The sequence below is a fragment of the Kogia breviceps genome, chromosome 12 (genome assembly GCF_026419965.1).
Source record: "Kogia breviceps isolate mKogBre1 chromosome 12, mKogBre1 haplotype 1, whole genome shotgun sequence".
NCBI lineage: Eukaryota > Metazoa > Chordata > Mammalia > Artiodactyla > Physeteridae > Kogia > Kogia breviceps.
The window spans coordinates 20013062-20033931 of record NC_081321.1 but is presented as its reverse complement, the minus strand read 5'-3'; the positions used below and the strand labels follow the sequence as shown (position 1 = coordinate 20033931).

The 20870-nt window shown below is 39.8% G+C and overlaps 1 protein-coding gene across 5 annotated transcripts in view; it reads right to left on the bottom strand.

The window, feature by feature from the left end:
- The window catches only part of RASSF8 (Ras association domain family member 8), a 130995-nt gene that overhangs the window by 57331 nt on the left and 52794 nt on the right, over nt 1–20870 (bottom strand). Inside the window, exon 1 of one of the 5 annotated variants that reach the window (XM_067008928.1) lies at nt 19209–19274. The exons of the other annotated variants lie outside the window; for them this stretch is intronic. The gene's annotated coding sequence lies outside the window, so the exon portion shown is untranslated. Of the gene's footprint in view, nt 1–19208; nt 19275–20870 lie in introns of those variants that run through there. 5 annotated transcript variants of the gene reach the window in all.

The window sequence follows — 20870 nt, the reverse complement described above, 5'->3', positions numbered from 1 at the left end:
CCATTTTTCTTCATTCTTTGTTGTTGTTTTTTTTTTTTTTGGATTGCACGATCTTCTGTCAATCCATCTTCAAGTTCATTCGTTGCTTCAGCCAGTTCAAACTAACTGTTGAGCCCCTCTAGTGAATTTTCCATTTTGGTTACTGTACTTTTTATTGTACTTTAGAATTTCAATTTGGCTCTCTTTTATAATTTCTATATTGATAATTTCTTCATTCTCTCAATTTAATGAAACCGTGTCATCATAGCTCCCTTTACTTCATTAAGCATAGTTTCCTTGAGTGATCTGAATAACTTTACAATAGCTGCTTTGAGGTCTTTTCCTGTGAAATTCAACATCTGAGTCCTCTCACAGGCAGTTTCTGTTACCTGCTTCCTACCCCTCCCCCAACTGTATGAATCACAAGTTCTTATTTCTTTTCATGTCTCATAGTTTTTTGCTGAAAACTGCACATAATATATCATATCAACTCTGGTTTCTCTCCCCTTCTCTTTGGGATTTCTTTTTTTGTTTTTTGTTTGCTGTTTGTTTAGTGACTTGGCTAAATTGCTTCAGAAAGTCCATTCCCCCCCCCCCACCCCCCGCAGTGTGAAGCCTCCACTGCTGCTCCCCAGAGGTACAGTCTCGGGCACGCACACCGCCACCAGGGAAATGACAGTGTCATGTTGCCCATCTCTTTCCCTTACCTCTATTAAGGTATCTACTTAGCTCTTCCCGCTTATGGAATTGCTGGCTGATTGCTCTACTGTTATAAACAATGCTCTGGGGCAGAGGTTGTTTCACAGTCTGATGCAATTAAGTGTGGGCAGTAGCAGTTTTTTTGGCCAGTCTTTGAGGTTTTTTCTGACTTCAGGAAGGCTTTTCTTAGCTCTTTCCCTGGTTCTCTTTTGTGAAGTAGCTGGCCTATGGTTTAGCATTCTGCTTTTACTAAGATGATCTACCAGGCTCCTTTTTTTTTTTTTAGCTTACTCTAGAGATTTCCATTGTTTTTGAGAGTGTTTGGAAACTTAAACTTCCCCACACTCTGTTTCAAATCAGTTCCTTTGGGGGAGAGCTTTGAAGCTCTCTGTTGTTACAGCTGCCCCTTCCCCTAGGCAAGATCTCTGAGACACTGCTCCAGGGGCTGAGTGGAAGCAGTAGCCTCTGGTCTCCTTGGCTTGCCTCTCCCAGTGGGACAGAGGGAGAGCAGCTGGAGCCCCAGTATTCTAGGCTCACCATACCTGCAACGGAATCTCCATTCTATCAGGAGGGGCTGGGTGATGGAGCTCCTGACCTCTTGGCTGCGCTCACCTCTGTAACTCGATGTGGGAGGGGATGAGAAGTGCTGGCAGCCTACCCTCCTGTTAAGACATGGTATCCTTTCTTTGGGAGAAGAAAGGAGAGGGAGCCCATTTTCTAGCCACACCTGTTGAAAGTAGAGCTATTTTAATGCTGAGCTGGGGGCAGTGGTGGAAGGTAGGAGCAGGTCATGGCTTTGCTGACATACTGGTGTTCTTACCAAATGTTAGCAGAGTTTCTTAGATAAATGTTTCTTCATTTGGTATATATCTGTGAGGCAATACCCAGTGACTTTAATTTTTACTTTATTTATTTATTTATTTATTTATTTTGGGGGAGATTTGGGCAGTCCTTTATTTTTTTAACATCTTTACTGCAGTACAATTGCTTTACAATGGTGTGCTAGTTTCTGCTTTATAACAAAGTGAATAACTTATACATATACATATATCCCCATATCCCCTCCCTCTTGTGTCTCCCTCCCACCCTCCCTAACCCACCCCTCTAGGTGGCCACAAAGCACCAAGCTGATCACCTTGTGCTTCCCACTAGCTATCTACTTTACATTTGGTAGTGTATATATGTCAGTGCAACTCTCTCACTTCATGCCAGCTTACCCTTCCCCCTCCCCATGTCCTCAAGTCCATTCTCTGCATCTGCATCTTTATTCCTCTCCTGCCCTTAGGTTCTTCGGAGCCATTTTTTATTTTTTTTTAGATTTCATATATGTGTGTTAGCATATGGTATTTGTTTTTCTCTTTCTGACTTACTTCACTCTGTACGACAGACCGACCCTAGGTCCATTCACCTCACTACAAATAACTCAATTTTGTTTCTTTTTATGGCTGAGTAATATTCCACTGTATATATGTGCCACATCTTCTTTATCCATTCAGCTGTTGATGGACACTTAGGTTGCTTCCATGTCCTGGCTATTGTAAATAGTGCTGCAACGAAACATTGCGGTAATGACTCTTTTTGAATTATGGTTTTCTCAGGGTATATGCCCAGTAGTGGGATTGCTGGGTCGTACGGTAGTTCTATTTTTAGTTTTTTAAGGAACCTACATACTGTTCTCCATAGTGAATGTATCAATTTACATTTCCACCAACAGTGCAAGAGGGTTCCCTTTTCTCCACACCCTCTCCAGCATTTATTGTTTGTAGATTTTTTGATGATGGCCATTCTGACTGGTGTGAGGTGATACCTCATTGTAGCTTTGATTTGCATTTCTTTAATGATTAATGATGTTGAGCATCCTTTCATGTGTTTGTTGCCAATCTGTATATCTTCTTTGGAGAAATGTCTGTTTAGCTCTTCTGCCCATTTTTGGACTGGACTGTTTATTTTTTTGATATTGAGCTACATGAGATGCTTGTAAATTTTGGAGATTAATCCTTTGTCAGTTGCTTCATTTGCAAATACTGTCTCCCATTCTGAGGGTTGTCTTTTCATCTTGCTTATGGTTTCCTTTGCTGTGCAAAAGCTTTTAAGTTTCATTAGGTCCCATTTGTTTACTTTTGTTATTATTTCCACTTCTCTAGGAGGTGGGTCAAAAAGTATCTTGCTGTGATTTATGTCACAGAGTGTTCTGCGTATGTTTTCCTTTAAGAGTTTTATAGTGTCTGGCCTTACTCTTAGGTCTTTAATCCATTTTGAGATTATTTTTGTGTATGGTGTTAGGAAATGTTCTAATTTCATTCTTTTAGATGTAGCTGTCCAGTTTTTCCAGGACCACTTATTGAAGAGGCTGTCTTTTATCCATTGTATATTCTTGCCTCCTTTATCAAAGATAAGGTGACCATATGTGCGTGGGTTTATCTCTGGGCTTTCTATCCTGTTGCACTGATACATATTTTTGTTTTTGTGCCAGTACCATACTGTCTTGATTACTGTAGCTTTGTAGTACAGTCTGAAGTCTGGGAGCCTAATTCCTCCAGTTCCATTTTCTTTCTCAAGATTGCTTTGGCCATTCGGAGTCTTTTGTGTTTCCATACAAATTGTGAATTTTTTGGTTCCAGTTCTGTGAAAAATGCCATTGGTAGTTTGACAGGGATTGCACTGAATCTGTAGATTGCTTTGGGTACTATAGTCATTTTCACAATGTTGAGTCTTCCAATCCAAGAACGTGGTATATCTCTCCATCTGTTTGTATCATCTTTAATCTCTTTCATCAGTGTCTTATAGTTTTCTGCATACAGGTCTTTTACCTCCTTAGGTAGGTTTATTCCTAGGTATTTTATTCTTTTTGTTGCAATAGTAAATGGGAGTGTTTCCTTAACTTCTCTTTCAGATTTTTCATCATTAGTGTATAGAAATGCAAGGGATTATGTGCATTAATTTTGTATCCTGCTACTTTACCAAATTCATTGATTAGCTCTAGTAGTTTTCTGGTAGCATCTTTAGAATTCTCTATGTATAGTATCATGTCATCTGCAAACAGTGACAGTTTTACTTCTTTTCCGATCTAGATTCCTTTTTCTTCTCTGGTTGCTTTGGCTAAAACTTCCCAAACGATCTTGAATGACAGTGCATGAGACTGGACAACCTCGTCTTGTTCCTGATCTTAGAGGAAGTGGTTTCAGTTTTTCAACATTGAGAATGATGTTGGCTGTGGGTTTGTCATATGTGGCCTTTATTATGTTTGGTAAGTTCCCTCTATGCCTACTTTCTTGAGGGTTTTTACCATAAAGTTGGTGTTGAATTTTGTCGGAAGCTTTTTCTGCATCCATTCAGATAATCATATGGTTTTTATCCTTCAGTTTGTTAATATGGTATATCACATTGATTGGTTTGCATATACTGAAGAATCCTTGTATTCCTGTGATAAACCCCACTTGATCATGGTGTATGATCCTATTAATGTGCTGTTGGATTCTGTTTGGTAGTATTTTGTTGAGGATTTTTGCATCTATGTTCATCAGTGATATTGGCCTGTAGTTTTCTTTCTTTGTGACATCTTTTTCTGGTTTTGGTATCAGGGTGATGGTGGCCTCATAGAATGAATTTGGGAGTGTTCCTCCCTCTGCTGTATTTTGGAAGTGTTTAAGAAGGATAGTTCTTAGCTTTTCTCTAAATGTTTGATAGAATTCACCTGTGAAGCCATCTGGTCCTGCGCTTTTGTTTGTTGGAAGATTTTTTTATCACTGTCTCAATTTCAGTGCTTGTGATTGGGCTGTTCAAATTTTCTATTTCTTCCTGGTTCAGTCTCGGAAGGTTGTGCTTTCCTAAGAATTTGTCCATTTCTTCCAGGTTGTCCATTTTATTGGCATAGAGTTGCTTGTAGTAATCTCTCATGATCCTTTGTATGTGTGCAGTGTCAGTTGTTAACTTCTCCTTTTTCATTTCTAATTCTATTGCTCTGACTCTTCTCCCTTTTTTTCTTGGTAAGTCTGGCTAATGGTTTATCAATTTTGTTTATCTTCTCAAAAAACCAGCTTTTAGTTTTATTGATCTTTGGTATTGTTTCCTTCACTTCTTTTTCATTTATTTCTGATCTGATCTTTATGATTTCTTTCCTTCTGCTAACTCTGGAGGGTTTTGGTCTTCTCTCTTTAATTGCTTTAGGTGTAAGGTTAGGTTGTTTGAGATGTTTCTTATTTCTTGAGGTAGGACTGTATTTCTGTAAACTTCCCTCTTAGAACTGCTTTTGCTGCATCTCATAGGTTTGGGTTGTCGTGTTTTCATTGTCATTTGTTTCTAGGAATTTTTTGATTTCCTCTTTGATTTCTTCAGTGATCCCTTGGTTATTTAGTAGTGTATTGTTTAGCCTCCATGTGTCTGTATTTTTTTACAGATTTTTTTCCCTGTAATTATTATCTAGTCTCATAGCATTGTGGTGGGAAAAGATACTTGATACAAGTTCAAGTGTTTTAAATTTACCATGGCTTTATTTGTGACCCAACATATGATCTATCCTGGAGAATGTTCCTTGAGCACTTGAGAAGAAAGTGTGTTCTGTTGTTTTTGGATGGAATATCCTATAAATATCAATTAAGTCCATCTTGTTTAATGTATCATTTAAAGCTTATGTTTATTTTCATTTTGGATGATGTGTAATTTTTATTTTTTAATAGTTTCTACCAGTTATGCTTGTTCTGCTGTGGGGCAGGTCTGCCATTCTGGAAGTGGAATGGCTTTTGAAGTAATCAGGTGAAGAACTCTCTTAGATTAAAAAAAATTCATTCCATTATATATTATACAAAACAAAAACCTAAGTAATGTATACTGCACACTTAGAATATGCTAGTCATTGTTTTGAGCACTCAGAAAATATTAACACAAGTAGTCCTCTATAAGTTGCATAGGTTGCTTTATCATGCTCATTTTATAGACAGAAACAGAGGCCCAGGAAGTTTCACTGATTTCCCCAAGGTTGCATAGCTAAGAAGTGGAAAAGCAAGGATTAAATAAAGGCAAAGTTGCTCCACAGGCTGCTTTTTATTTCACATTTCCTTTTCTATGAATAGGTAAATAGATACTTAAAATTTGGTTCATAATGTTAAAAAAACATCAATCCTGTTTTTACTTAGTATTATGTGGTAGTCATATTTTTTACCTTAAACATTCTTTGAAAATAGTTTTTCTTTTTTTAAAAAAATTAATTATTTATTTATTTTTGTCTGTGTTGGGTCTTTGTTTCTGTGCGAGGGCTTTCTCTAGTTGTGGCAAGCAGGGGCCACTCTTCATCGCGGTGCGCGGGCCTCTCACTATCGCAGCCTCTCTTGTTGCGGAGCACACGCTCCAGATACACAGGCTCAGTAGTTGTGGCTCACGGGCCTAGTTGCTCTGCGGCATGTGGGATCTTCCCAGGCCAGGGCTCGAACCCGTGTCCCCTGCATTGGCAGGCAGATTCTCAACCACTGCGCCACCAGCGAAGCCCTGAATAGTTTCTAATATTTAGCTCCATAATCTTGTTCCATCTTGCAGTGTAGGAAAATGCTTGTCTCATTATCTCCTATCACTAAATACAATACTGTCTTTTAAAATATAATTGTCATTCTCTTCATATTTTCTCTTATGGTTGATTTATCTTATATCTACATTTTATTTTTACATATGTTTCATTACTTAGTATTTTAGTTCAGGCTGCTGTAACAAAATACCATAGACTGGATGACTTAAACAATAAACATTTATTTCTCACAGTTCTGGAGGCTGGGAGGTCCAAGATCAAGATGCCAGCAGATCTGCTGTCTAATGAGGGCCCACTTCTTGGTTTGTAGATGGTCACGTTCTTGTTGTATCCTCACATGACCGAGAGAAAGATAACTAGCTCTCTGGTCTTTTCTTATACAACCACTAATCCATCATAAGAGCTGTACCCTCATGACCTCATTTAACCTAATTAACTCCCAAAGGTCTCACCTCCAAATACCATTACATTGGGGTGAGATCTCAACACATCAATTTTAGGGGGAAACAAACACTCAGTCCATGCACTAAGTGAACAACAAAGAATTTTCTCTTACAGTACTGGGGGTCAGAAGTCCAAAATCAGTTTTGATTTTGCACCAGAATCCACATATCAGTTGAGCCATGCTACCTCCAAAGGTTCTAGGAGAGAATTCTTTCCTTGCTTCCTCAAACTTGTGGTGGCTCCAGGCATTCCTTGCCTTGTGACCACCTCACTACTGTCTCTGCCTCCATGGTCGCACTGACTCATCATCTTCTGTCTTAAAAATTCCCTCTGTCCCTCTCTTATGTGGATAAATATGATTGCATTAGGGCCCATCCAGATAATCCAGCATAAGGATTTAAGATCCTCAACTTATTGCTTTTTCCAATGTAAGGTAATATTCATTCTTTTACCACAAGAATATACTTGTAGTATACACCAAATGAGATCTTTATGTTTTTCCTGTTACATCTTAGACAAATGTCATAAAGCTGTAAATTTTAAACTATAGTCCCGAGGCACCTCCAGAGACACAATTAAAACCATTATCAAACAATGAATATCCAGAAAATTAAATTCCCCTTCATAAGAGAATTATCTACATCACTGCTTAAAATGTGGTATTAAAATCTAAGTAGTACATTTTAACCTAATCCAAACATTCCTTTAAAAGAACAATTCAATGTCCTTCTGCAAAATGATAAATTGTTTTCAACAATCAGGAATCTTTAAAATTCAAGATATCATTTAAATTCAATTTAGTAACACACACACACACACACAGATACTCTCACTACCATCGCCCCCCCCCCCCCCCCCCCCGCGCATAAGCTTATGCAGAAGAACATTTATATTATTTAGTCTGCTCTGGGAGGCCATTTCTAAGAGTTATGAATACAAAGTAATGAGACTACATTTTTCTTTAATATATAATTTCATACTTAACATGCAGATGGGTGCTGTAACCCATTAGGGCAGGCAATTTGGTAAATATATACCTTTTTATATTTTGCCACTTTTCAAACTATATTTGGAATTCTTCTTTTAGAAACTTCTTCTATATCAGTTTATTATACACTGAAGTCTTATTTTTAATGGCCACACTTTCTTTAAAAAGTATGAGTTTCGCATCCTAAGCTCACTCATAATTACTATTCACTGAACTTGAGACAGTTACCTCTTGCTTTTAAAAAGCAAAATTACCCTATGTAACATGTTTTTGCTATTACTAAGATTATTTTAAAAGAACATACCACATTAGACTATATGCTGCTCAAATCCAGTGAACAGGATAGCACCTATGCTGATGCACTGTAATCTGTAACAATTCTGTCAAGCAGATCTGTTGGTCACAATGGAGACACTCTCCAAGGAAGAGTTATGACCACTACATAATAGGCCGAGCCGACCAGCTCTCCAGTCACCTTTGTACAGTCTATTCCATGCCACCTATAACCAAAGGACCTCTTCTAAATGTTGACTTGATTCAAGGACAGCTTCACCACTATGACCAAGCCAAATCAGGTAGAAGACAACAGTCTCACTTTGCCGTGATACAAGAGGGGTTCAGATTCACTAGAATTTAGTCTAGCTCTTTAGAGAAGGAAGGTTTATAGAGCAATTCTGCATAAATCTACTCAAGCTACTCATGAACTAGTTATTCTAGATAAGTTAACTGACTATAAAGGGGCCAACATCAAGACATCAGGCCTTGGGTCAGATGAAGTGAGTGATGCAGTGAAGAGCTCTTTTGGGAGGTAGACCAGTATCCTTGGTTCAGCCCAGTATCCATTCTATGTCCTTGTTTCTCTGGGAGAGTCGTGGGATACAACCAGAACAACAAGGGTTCACCTACAGATACTTTCTGCTGGTCCTCCCTTACCTATGAAATTTCTGGTCATAGATTTTAAATAATTTTAAGTGTTCAGTTTCCATATATCTTTATCTTCTCTGAGAAATTAAAATCACGTTCTGTTTGGCTACTAATGCTGGGATCCATATTTGGTTTTATAAACTTTTCTTGGTTTTAGTTTAGTTTTTTTTATCAGCTCATGAATTTTATTTCTGTTTATCAGTAAGAACTATTAAAGCAGAATGTTATAAAACTTCAGTCTAGTTATATAGCACCAGAAATACTCAAATTTAAAAAATGGATGTTAGACAAATAAGTTAAGTTTTTAGAGCTATATTCAAAAATGAACAAGAATAAAGTCTTCACAGGTGGCTGCCAATCACCTGTGTAACAATTATGTGAATGTTTATAGTCTAATGGATATAGGTAAGAAGGATGATGAAATGAAGCAATGCTTTGTGAAAAAATAATAAACAAAAATTGGATTTTATAGTGACACAGATTCTTAAGGATTCCTCTCAAGAGTACAGACATGCTCCAATTACAAAGTATTAATATATTTCACTGGAGGTTAAATAAGCCAACATGTCTCACAATTCACATGCCTCTTTATAGACATTTTAGTAGAAATGAGACCAAACCATCTTACAAACTATCAGTCCACGGGAAAGGGAAAATGTTTTCTGTCATGAATGATCTTGCAGGTTGTGTTGGTTATCAACTATTAACTCTCAGCTCCAAATTCATCCTTTCGGTCCTATCTATAAAAATGGATCTAGGTCCTTAAACATGTTTTCTCTGACAACTGCACCATGTGAAGTTTTGTCAGGACGGGGCACGGGGGAGACACAGTAGAGAGGGAGCAGGAGAGGGTTTTGCTCTCTGGTGAGCCTGCTCAGCAGCAGTTCCTCTGGCAGGGCATGGGCCACAGGTGGCTGCCCCAGCGTACAGTCCTGCAGCACATGCAGTCTCCCCAGTGCCCGGATCTTGCAGGCAGAGAGGCCAGTAGAAGCAGCAGCTTCCCCGGCACCAGTGTGGGCTGGTTTTATGCGGAGCACCTCTGTTAAGATACTTCCTCAGCAAGTTCCGGGGGAGGATTTCTGTTTACTTCCATAAACGAGGCACCACAGTGACTTTTCTGCCACGCAGCGAACCACAGCCAGGTTCTCTGCAACAAAGTCTGAACCTCAGTCCCAAGGGGCCTCTTCTCTGGGTATTCCAACTCAGCGTTCGGGCTAGTGGTTATTAAGATCATATTATATCTGCTATTCTGTATTCTATAGAGTTCTCTTTACCTCATCAATCTCTCAGTTCCAAGCCCCTGTTATATTTACAGTCTTTTCTTTTAAACTTCCCCTGTTCAAATGACCATGTGGTGCCTCTCTCCTGACTGGACCCAGGCTTATCCCGCAACAGAAAGCATTGTTTTCCAAAATAATAAGTGTTGGTGAGGATATGGAAAAAAAGGAACCCTGGTGCACTGTAGGTGGAAATGTAAATTTGGTGGAAAACAGAGGTTCCTTAAAAAATTAAAAATAGAAGTACAGGGCTTCCCTGGTGGCGCAGTGGTTGAGAATCCGCCTGCCGATGCAGGAGACACGGGTTCATGCCCTGGTCTGGGAGGATCCCACATGCCGCGGAGCAACTAAGCCCGTGAGCCATGGCCGCTAGGCCTGTGCGTCCGGAGCCTGTGCTCCGCAATGGGAGAGGCCACAACAGTGAGAGGCCCGCATACCGCAAAAAAAAAAAAAAAAAAAATAGAAGTACATACAATCCAGCAGTTCCACTTCTGGGTATTCATCCAAAGAAGAAAAAACACTAACTCAAAAAGATATATGCACTCTTACGTTCACTGTAGCAGTATCTATGATAGCCAAGAAATGGAAACAACCTAAAGGTCCTCCGATGGATGAATAGGTAAAGAAAATGTGGTATGTACACACACCATACATACACGAGTATTATTCAGCCATAAAAAGGAAGGAAATCTTGCCATTTGCAACAACGTGGAGGTACCCTGATGGCATTACGCTAAGTGAAATAAGTGAGAAAAAGACGTATCCCATGATCTCACTTTTATGTGGAATAACAATAAAACTCCAAGTTTATAGATACAGAGAACAGATTGGTGGTTGCCAGAGGCAGGAGGTAGAGGGGTGGGCAAAATGGGTGAAGGGGGTCAAAAGGCACAAACTTCCAGCTATGAAATAAATAAGCATGGGGATATAATGTATGGTATGGTGACTATAGTTAATAATAGAGTAAGGCATATTTGAAAGTTGCTGAGAGACCTTAAAAGTCCTCACCTCAAAAAAAAAAAAAAAGTCCTCATTTCAAGAAAAAAAAATTTTTGTTAAGGAGGTGGTGTTAACTTACTGTAGTGACTATTTCACAGTACATACAAATATCAAATCATTATGTCGCACACCCAAAACTAACATAATGTTATGTGTCACTTATACCTCAATAAAATATTAACACATTAAAAAAGTCCACCTTTGCTTCTACCCACCCACCTTGTCCCACCCCTCAAATCCCAAACTGCAACTCTCTGGAACAGACAGCAAGAATATGCAGATTAATTAAGGTAACACTGCATGAAAAATCCTGGACATGCAAGCCATGGTCCAAGATTATTGAGATATGTTAATATTAGCAAGAAACTAGTTCTTTATCTAAAGGAACACTATACATGAAGCAAAGAAAAAGCACTGGTTAGACATTAGAACCAGGGAGTGTCATAAAATCCAAAAATGAAACAAAACAAAAATACCAATCAATCAAACAAACAAACCCCAAAACAGCCCTTAATAACTTCCAGGCTTTTAAAAGTTTAAAACAAAAGAAAATGAATGAATTTCTCATGTGTTTCAAGGATAAATAGGCTCTTCCTGTCTCTAGTTAAACAAACTCTTCAGCTGAAGGTTCTGACTCTACAATTTTGGAAAGTATGATTGCCTGACAGGCAAAATACAGGATGAAAATAAAGATAATAGTAATTTGGTAACAAATTATAAACTCCAACTGGCCACCAGCACTTCAAAGTAACCATTAGTTAGAGTTAGTGGGGTCTGTGGTCATAGTCTTACAGAGAAGTACTATCTTCTGTTTTTAAAGTATGAGTAGCTAGAACCTTATCAATAAAGAAAAAACAGAAATGGTAGAGACTTCCCTGGTGGCACAGTGGATTAAGAATCTGCCTGCCAATGCAGGGGACGTGGGCTCTATCCCTGGTCTGGGAAGATCCCACATGCCACGGAGCAACTAAGCCCGTGCGCCACAACTACTGAGCCTGCACTCTAAAGCCCGTGTGCCACAACTACTGAGCCCGTGTGCCACAACTACTGAAGCCCACGCGCCTAGAGCCCGTGCTCTGCAACAAGAGAAGCCACCACAATGAGAAGCCCACGCACCACAACAAAGAGTAGCCCCCGCTCACCACAACTAGAGAAAGTCCGCGTGCAGCAACGAAGACCCAACACAGCCAAAAAAATAAATAAAATTTTTAAAAAAGAAAAAAACAGAAATGGTATTACTGAGAACAAGCAGAGTGACTAAAGAAACACAACTAATGAGTTATTTCTCTTAATCTCATTCATTTTTCCAAAAAGCACATTCAAATCAGCATTTTGTATTAACACAACAATGGATCATCTAACTTTAGCTATTATATATTCTCTTCTCCTAACATCACTATGAAAATAAATATGGAAAATTTTCTTTTCTCTGCAAACTGAGATAGGTAACAAAGTATAATGTTACTTAACTTTAAAGATACACACAAAAGATAAGCAATTTTCCATGACCCTACACATGAATTTGGATAAAATCTCACCGTAATCTCTTTGCTGGTAGGATGGCCTATCTATGAATACATATTTTGACATAAATTATTTTCTATTCCTCAGTTTTGTGTCTCAGATTTCAGAGGAGAAAAATGAAGAATGCATTTTCTAGAAATGTGGACACTAAGCAGCAGACAGGAATGACAATTTAATATTGTAGGTATTACTAGTCTTTGGCTCAAAAACTCTGACCCTGAAAATCCTGTGTCAAGATGCTCTTCAGGGGTTTCCCTGGTGGCGCAGTGGTTAAGAAACCGCCTGCCATCGCAGGGGACACGGGTTCGAGCCCTGGTCTGGGGAGATCCCATATACTGCAGGGCAACTAAGCCCATGAGCCACAACTACTGAGCCTGTGCTCTAGAGCCCATGAGCCACAACTACTGAGCCCTCGTGCCACAACAACTGAAGCCCACACACCTAGAGCCCGTGCTCCGCAACAAGAGAAGTCACCGCGATGAGTAGCCCGTGCTCGCCACAACCAGAGAAAGCCCACACACAGCAACAAAGACCCAATGCAGCCAAAAATAAATAAATAAAATAAATAAATTTATTTTTAAAAAATGCTCTTCAATAACCCCACAGTGGGTGGAGCCCCTTTATATCAAGGGGTCAGAAGAGACACTGGAATGTCTATCTGACCATATTTGGAATTTGAAAAAGAAAACACTATCTTCAGCTGAAGTAGTAGTAAGGTCGAAAGGAAAAAGGACTGACTAACTAAAGCTGTAATCCTAATAATTTCCACAATTTTAACCGAAACAAAGTTTTAAATTCAATTCTTAAAGGATTGGTACTTTGATCTATGATTAAAATTTAATGAAGACTCCACAGCCAGTTTTTGCTGATTGTAAAAAAAAAAAAAAAAAAATCTAATTTCATGATAACAAACTCCATGAGCACTGTCAAACTTTGTTCTTTTATTTCAAATATCCATTTGAGAAAAATTTCAGATAAATAAACATAAATCAGTAATCAACTTGTCTTACATTTTTTTTTGACATGGAGATGATTTTATGTTATTTAAAATGGAATTTAACCTGTATTAAATTCAATTTTCCACTTCAATCAAGACTTCTATAGAAAGATACTGCATGTTTGTTCTTCCTATAAAATACAGCAATTATCTACCTTATTTATGACTTCCCCAAAGCAAAATCAGCCCAATTTCAACACACCACTGGAATTTAGGAGAAAGTTAATACAGGCGCATTTGTAGTTAAGGATAGCACATATGTTTTGTCTTGCCTTCTAAGGCTGTTGGACTAGAGATGCCAAGGATGCGATGCTGAAAAGGATTATCAGGCTCAGCATAAACACACACCACAATCAATTGATTATGTCTGCTATGAACACAGGCAGCATACACACATGACATATTTCACCATCCCTCCTATGGAAGCTGTTGGTTAAGAACACATTTTCGTGGTCAGACAGCCCTGGGTTCAAATCCTGACCTCTCCACATATTTAGGTATATGACCTTAGACAGATTACTAGCTTCCTTGGCTCTAAAATGGGAATAATCATCCTTAAATTTGTCAGAGCAAAGTTACAATGAACATGAAGACTGAAATACAACCTGGCATGCAGTAATCACTTTAAAATAGCTACTATTAGTATTATTATAGGAGTTTGAGTCTTTCAGGGCTCATCAGTGACTGATCACTGAATGTGATCTTGAAAGGCAGGTCCCTGCCCAGATCTGCTGCTGCTGTGCTGAGTGAGCTCTCACTCAGCAAGTCACTGGACTTAGGCAGCAGCCAGCCGCGGCTGCATCTGCTGAGCAGAGGTACCGACAGCTCACGAGGGCGCCTGGACACAACTCCACGAGGCAACAGAGGGCCGGGGCCACCCTCTCGCATTCCCCAAAGCAGCACTACAGGTCTGAGGCTTGTCCACGCAATACAGAAATGTGCCGTTTATGCAGAATGAGGGTTAGGAAAATAATGGTTACAAAAATAGAACCTTTTTACTCTTCCTGGGACCACTCACCTACCTACCAAGTATGGGATAGGAACTGGTAATCACACTCTTCTAAGAATTTCAGAGTCTTAATCTAGGCCTACTCAACACCAGCTGCAGTGAAAGAAAACAGACTTCAACCAACATGAAATCTACTTTAACAGCAAAGTATATATGTATGTAAAATGAAAAAAATACTTTTAAAAATTTAAAGCTAGATAGAAATTGCTTATGATGTACAACCAGGAGAATGGACAATATCACTAAAAGGAAACTAGATCCTTGTATTATAAAAAGTAGTTTTCAACAGCTAAAAACAGTGTCAAATAGTACAATATTGCTTGAAATTCTGACTCCATGATTATGATTTCTAATTAATAGGGTTGGCTACTACTCCAGGTCTTATTACAGTATATGATTTTACTGAGCCTGAGTGAATCTGATTGGAAAGCAATAGAAAATGGAAGGACATAGGATTTAAAGAGTCAGCAGACCTGGGTTCACTGCTTACTTTAACCTTTTAACCCTGAACTTCCTTCAACTCATGGATGCTCATTTCTCCATCTGCAGAATACCGATAAGACTATTTCCCTCTTTAGTTTGCTGTGAGCATCAAACTAGACTCTTCCACTTCAAAGTGTTATACGAACACCGAAATGCTGTCCCACCAGGTGACTATTGCTAGAGAAGCCACCTCTCACCATGGGTTTATGAAACAGACTTGGATTACTGGGAACAGGAGAGAAGCTGGCAGGGCAGTGCCGTGGGCACACCACACGAGAATAAGTCTGCTCTCATTACTGGGCACAACTGCCAAGCTCCCTGAGGGCGAGCCCATGCCAACACAGGCCCTGTGGATAACAGGCTACTGACTGCACGGAAATCTCACCTTTTTTTAAATTCTGGAGACAGTTTCCTTTAATTTGATTCTATAAATTTGGGTGGAGGGACAGAGCATGAAGATGGACAAACACATGAAATGAAATATCATGGACAAAGAATGCCCCAGAAAAAACACATCTGGATACTAATCATAGTCCCCACCAATTTTTAAAAAATCCAACTCACTCACATGATTAGTAAAGATATAAATAAATAACAAAATATATGAGCACAGTTATGTTTAGGTGTCAAGAGTGAAATATAGACGTGAGGCCAGATGGGAAGACGTCTTCTATTCCTCCATCTTCAGAAATACAAAAAAGCTGTTTACAGCCATTGAAAAGAGGCTAAATAACTACAGTTCACAGAGCCAACACTCAAGCAGCATTCATTGCCGGTTATAATGCTATTTGGGGAAGAAGCGGAGATTGAGTTTCCTCACTTTTAAAATATTAAATGCCTGACAGCTTTTGTTAAAATATTAACAAATGCTAAGTGCTTTGAATCTATCAATTTATTTAATTCTCCTAATAATCTTAAGAGACTGGTACTATCATTGTCCCTACTTTTTAGAAGAGGAAACCATGCCACAGAGAAGTTATAAAACTTGCCCAAGATCACACACCTCATTAGGGGAAAAGCCAAGACCTGAATCTAGGCAGTCTGCAATCCTGAATTAATATATACTCTACCATCTAATAAAATAAACAATTAAGCAGAATATATACTTGTTTCAAAAAGCATCTCCTAATGGCCTACTATTGCTACATGTATGATAACAAAACCTTTAAAGACACTAGATTTAAACAGAAGTTCATGGGTCATCTCCATTTATTAGTTAATTAATCATGTCATCACATTTATTTGACTCAGGTGCTTGTGGGATTGGACGTAAAGAGAAAGCAAGGGCCTAGGAGAGTAACTACCACTATCAAAAGTAATACTGCTCATCTGGGAAATATCTGACTAATCTATTCCAGTCTTCATAAACAGGATTGATCCTAACCAGTCTCCCTTGTATTCCCTGTCCCTGTACCCTGGCCTCGTGGGGATCCAACAGTCCCTTATGTTGCCCCTTGTCTATCCAAAGGCTCCAATCAACTCTCTGCTGCTCTGCCATCACCAACAACAGAATTTTGCAGCCCAGAAACACTTTTCTTCTTCATCAAGTCCTCTTTATGCTGGTTCCAGTGGATGAAGTCGACTAGACATTAAGGGGAAGAGGAATACCTGACTAACTAAAGCACATTAAATTCATCTCCAACTGGTAGTATGAGAAGAGATAATTAGGACAAAGAGCTTTCCTACTTGTCCCTTGAACAAATCACAGCGTCCATTCTCAGGGCTGGGGGAATTCAGGGGTGGCAAGCAAGGCACAAAATGTAAGGAGGCATCATTGTCAAGTCCCAATACTACCTGCACGACTCTGAGAGTGAGTGCCTCCTTACAGCCTTGTGCCCTCCTAGGCGCCTCACTTTACTTAAAGACCTTGTACCATTCTGCCTGCAAGCCAAAACGGTTACGAGGGTCCCAGGGGACAGGAAGGAAACACTTTTAGCTGCTCTCTGCTCACGGCCTAAGCAGAAGAGACTGGTTCTACCTTCCCTTCTAATTTTCCACTGATTTCTAACTCAGTTTCTGGCTAAAATCTAATCTCTTGTTTGGTGGTTGACCAACTTTCCTAAACAAAAAAGAAACACTAGTGAGTGAGAAAGCCTCTGGCCCCAGGGCCTCAAAATCTATTAGGTACCAGTTAGCTCTTCCAGGGTTACGGCAATCAGCTGCCTAGAAAAGGAGAGCTACAGCCACAAGAGCCCCATGGGCGACCAGGGTGCCGGCCTGCCCATATCTGCTCCAACATCACCACTCTGTCCACTGATTTTTATACTGGATCAGAGAATAAACCAGTAGGTACATTACCATCTTAAAAACAGCAACAACAAAAAACAAAACCAGCTTTCTTCTGATGCCAGTTTCCCCACTACCTATCCTTCATTTCTTGCCCCTTTTCATTTTCTTACCTCCCACTCTACTGAGCCCGTTCCTGTCAGGCTCTTACCCCCATACTCCACCAAACCCCTTCATCAAGGTCACCAATCACCTTCATGGCGCTGAATCTAGAGTCAGTTTACCCCCCCGCCCCGCCCCCCAGTACACTTTCTGCTTTTGGCTGCTAGGACATGGCACTCTCCTGGTTTTCCTCTGTCTTCACTGGTGTCCCTTCTCAACCTCCTCTTCTCTATGCTTTCCTACTGTCTGAGTGTCCCACATCTGACCTTGGTCCTCTACTCTTTCTATCCATATTCACACCCTGGGTGATCTCATTCAACTTACCACAACTTGAAATGCCATACACTTGACAATTCCCACATTTACATTTTTAGCTCACTTCAGCCTCACATCCAGATGCCAACTCAGCATTGGCACTTGGACGCCCAGTAGGCAACTTGAACTCAACATGCCTCAAAAGGAACTCTTGATCTTACCTCCCTAATCTGTTGCACCCACACTCTTTCATCTCAGTTCAAACCACCCAGAATGCATCCTTTTAGGTGCTTAGGCCAAAAGGCCTCCAGTTAATCTTGACTCCCCTCTCTCACTCCCCATTATCCAGTCTGTCAGGAAATCCTGCTGGCTCCACCTCTACCCACCCTACCATACTCTCCCCGCTGAGTTACTCCAATAGCCTCCTGACGAGTCTCACTGCTTCCACCCGCGCTTCCTCCGCCTCCAAATCTCCCATTCCCAACACAGAAGCCAGAAAGAAGAGGAAATAAAAGAAAACAAACAGACAGGAACTTAAATACACGAATGACAAGACATAATGAAGTACAGTTGACCCTTGAACAGCATGAGTTTGACTGTGTGGGCCCACTTATATGCAGATTTTTTTTCAATAAATACTGCAGTACTACAGGGCCCACGGCTGGTTGAATCTGTGGATGCAGAACTACGGATGCAGGGGGCCAACTATGGGACTTCAACATCCTCAAATTTTGGTATCTGAGGTGTGTCCTGGAACCAACCCCCCACGGGTACTGAGGGGTGATACTCACCCCTATATCCTGACTCCAACAGTTGTAAGTGCAGGCTGCTAACAGGTACGTTGATAGGAAACTCAAATACTACAAGGGGCACTGCTGTCTAGGACACAGTTTTTTAAGTCAGGGGACAACTCTTTTTCAAGTTCTGCATTAAGTACGCTTTCCCTTAATTTACATAATAGTTTCATTCCTGGGAAACTAACTGTATTTTAAGACAATGCAAAAGTGCTTTGTGTATGTGTGTAAAGAGTTACGTCCAGTTGTGGACTTTCACTGGTAAAGCACAGGGGGTCATTTTTAAGTTTTTGTGTGGGACTGACCTGTGCAAGATAGGATGCCTGGCCTCTCTGTCACCCATTCACTAACTGCTGGTAGTACCTCTTCAATCACTGTAGCAACCAGTGATTGAATGTCCTCACAAATGGCATCGCAAATGTCCCCAACACTCTTGGTAGAGGAACCTCTCCTGCTTAGAAACACTACTCTAGAAATAAAGTCTACAATCCTATAGCATCTGCTGATTCATAGTTTGATCAAAAGAAGTGTGAGCAACATCCTGAAAAGCACAAAGTGCCATCCAGCTTGGGCAAGGGATTAAAATTTATTCAAGAATATCCTAGTATATCCATCGGTTCTTGGCCCAGATAGTCCCCCGTCCTAATATGTTGGTGAGCTTGGCTTTCTTGTGAGATGGCCATGGGATTATAATAGCTGGCAACTACACACAACACATAACGTGAAACCTTGGGAATTTGCTACTATGTAAATCTATTTTGCAGTATGGGGAAGTACCAGCGTGCAGGGAAGAACACTGGACTGATTGGGAATCCAATGATCTGGGTTGTAATTCAGGCTCTGCAAACAAAGAGAGGTATTTACCTATTTGACCCATCTTTACCTACTGGCTAGGCAGCACTGGGACCACAGAGAAAAACAGAGAATTTTTACCCTAGAGAAGAAGTCTAGAGGGAGCAGATCAGTCCCCAAATGCATCTTCCTTTCTTCAACCTCAAATCTGAATCTTCAAAGTACCTTCCAAGTAAAAAATAAAATTAAGATTTTACGTATATGCTTGCAAAATGCCATGGTGCTTCACAGGGAAAATACAAAATTATGCTGGCAAGATGGTGCCAGAACTAAGGTAAAGTCACCCATATGACATTATTTCGCTTTTCACATGAGGATATAAATATAACATTACTATGTGAAATTACTACTTGGTTAATAGTAAAAATCACTATTTATATTTCTGCTCTTTGATAAAGTGAAAAGATAGAGTGTATACATTCAAATGATCCTTGAAAGCAAAATGGAATAGAAATAGCAGTTAATACCAGCCTGTTTTTCTGAAAGCATCATTATTTGTTGTATCAAAAAAGTACAATCTTTAATCACTTCATCCGTCACACAATTCCCATTCTGACAAGGCAAAATTTGCAAAGAATCTGCACAGTAACATTGTCCACTGGCTGGAGCAGCTAACAGGAGAAAATGTTAAAGTGAAAGGAACATGAAATCAATGGCCTGAAAACAGTACAGCATCGAATGTTATCTATTTATACCTATTTTTTAAAGTGAGAATATTTTAAAGTAGCAATATCCTTTTGAAGAATAAAGATATGTTAAATATTTAATTTCTTGAGACTATAAAGAAATTATCAAGAATAAAAAGTGTGAATAAATTTTCTCCTTACAGAAATATCTGAAGTTTAGGTTACTCCAAACCATCAATATTTCTACTTATCCTCCCACTAGAACTTTGCTTACTTATAAATAGTTTTGATCCTTTCAATTACCATAAAGCCCAGAGCCCCTAAAAGAAAAGCTTATTTCTATCAAACTAGAATAAGAATCCTGTTTTTTAAAATCAGCCATCTCCTTCCCATCTATATTCATATTCACACCAAGATGCACTTGTTTATCCCCAAACACATCATACTCCTTATGTGCCTTTCTAGATTTCGCATATGCTATTTCCAGGGCTATTTTAGAAGGCCTTCTGCTGCCTGCCTAAAGACCTACTCACTTTTAAATACTCAGCTCAAACGATCTCCACAAGCATCTCTCCTTAACCTCTGCAGTTACAGTACTTCCCCATGTGCTCCCATAGCACCTCCTTCATTCCACTGTTGTGTAATTTATAACATGACCATAACCATTCACCACCTGTCTATCCCCCAGTAGACTCTCTGTAAGCCAAAAGACTGGGCAGTACCATGTCGAAAAGAACTGCTAATGAAATGAACAGCTGTGGAAAATTATGGTGAAAAGGTTCTTATCCTTCTGCAAAAGATCCAAACCTTAAGGTCTACTACTTCCTCCAGATGTGTTATTTATTTATTTATTTTATTTTGCATGTTGATTATTTATTTATTTGGCTGCGTCGTTCTTAGTTGTGGCACACGGGATCTTTTGCTGCAGCTCCTGGGCTTCTCTCTAGTTGTGGTGGGCGGGCTCCAGTGTGCTCCGGCTCAGTAGTTGTGGCCCGCGGGCTTAGTTGCCCCGCAGCATGTGGGATCTTAGCTCCCCAACAAGGGATCGAACCCTCGCCCCCTGCATTGGAAGGCGGATTCTTAACTACTGACCACCAGGAAAGTCCCCAGATTTGTG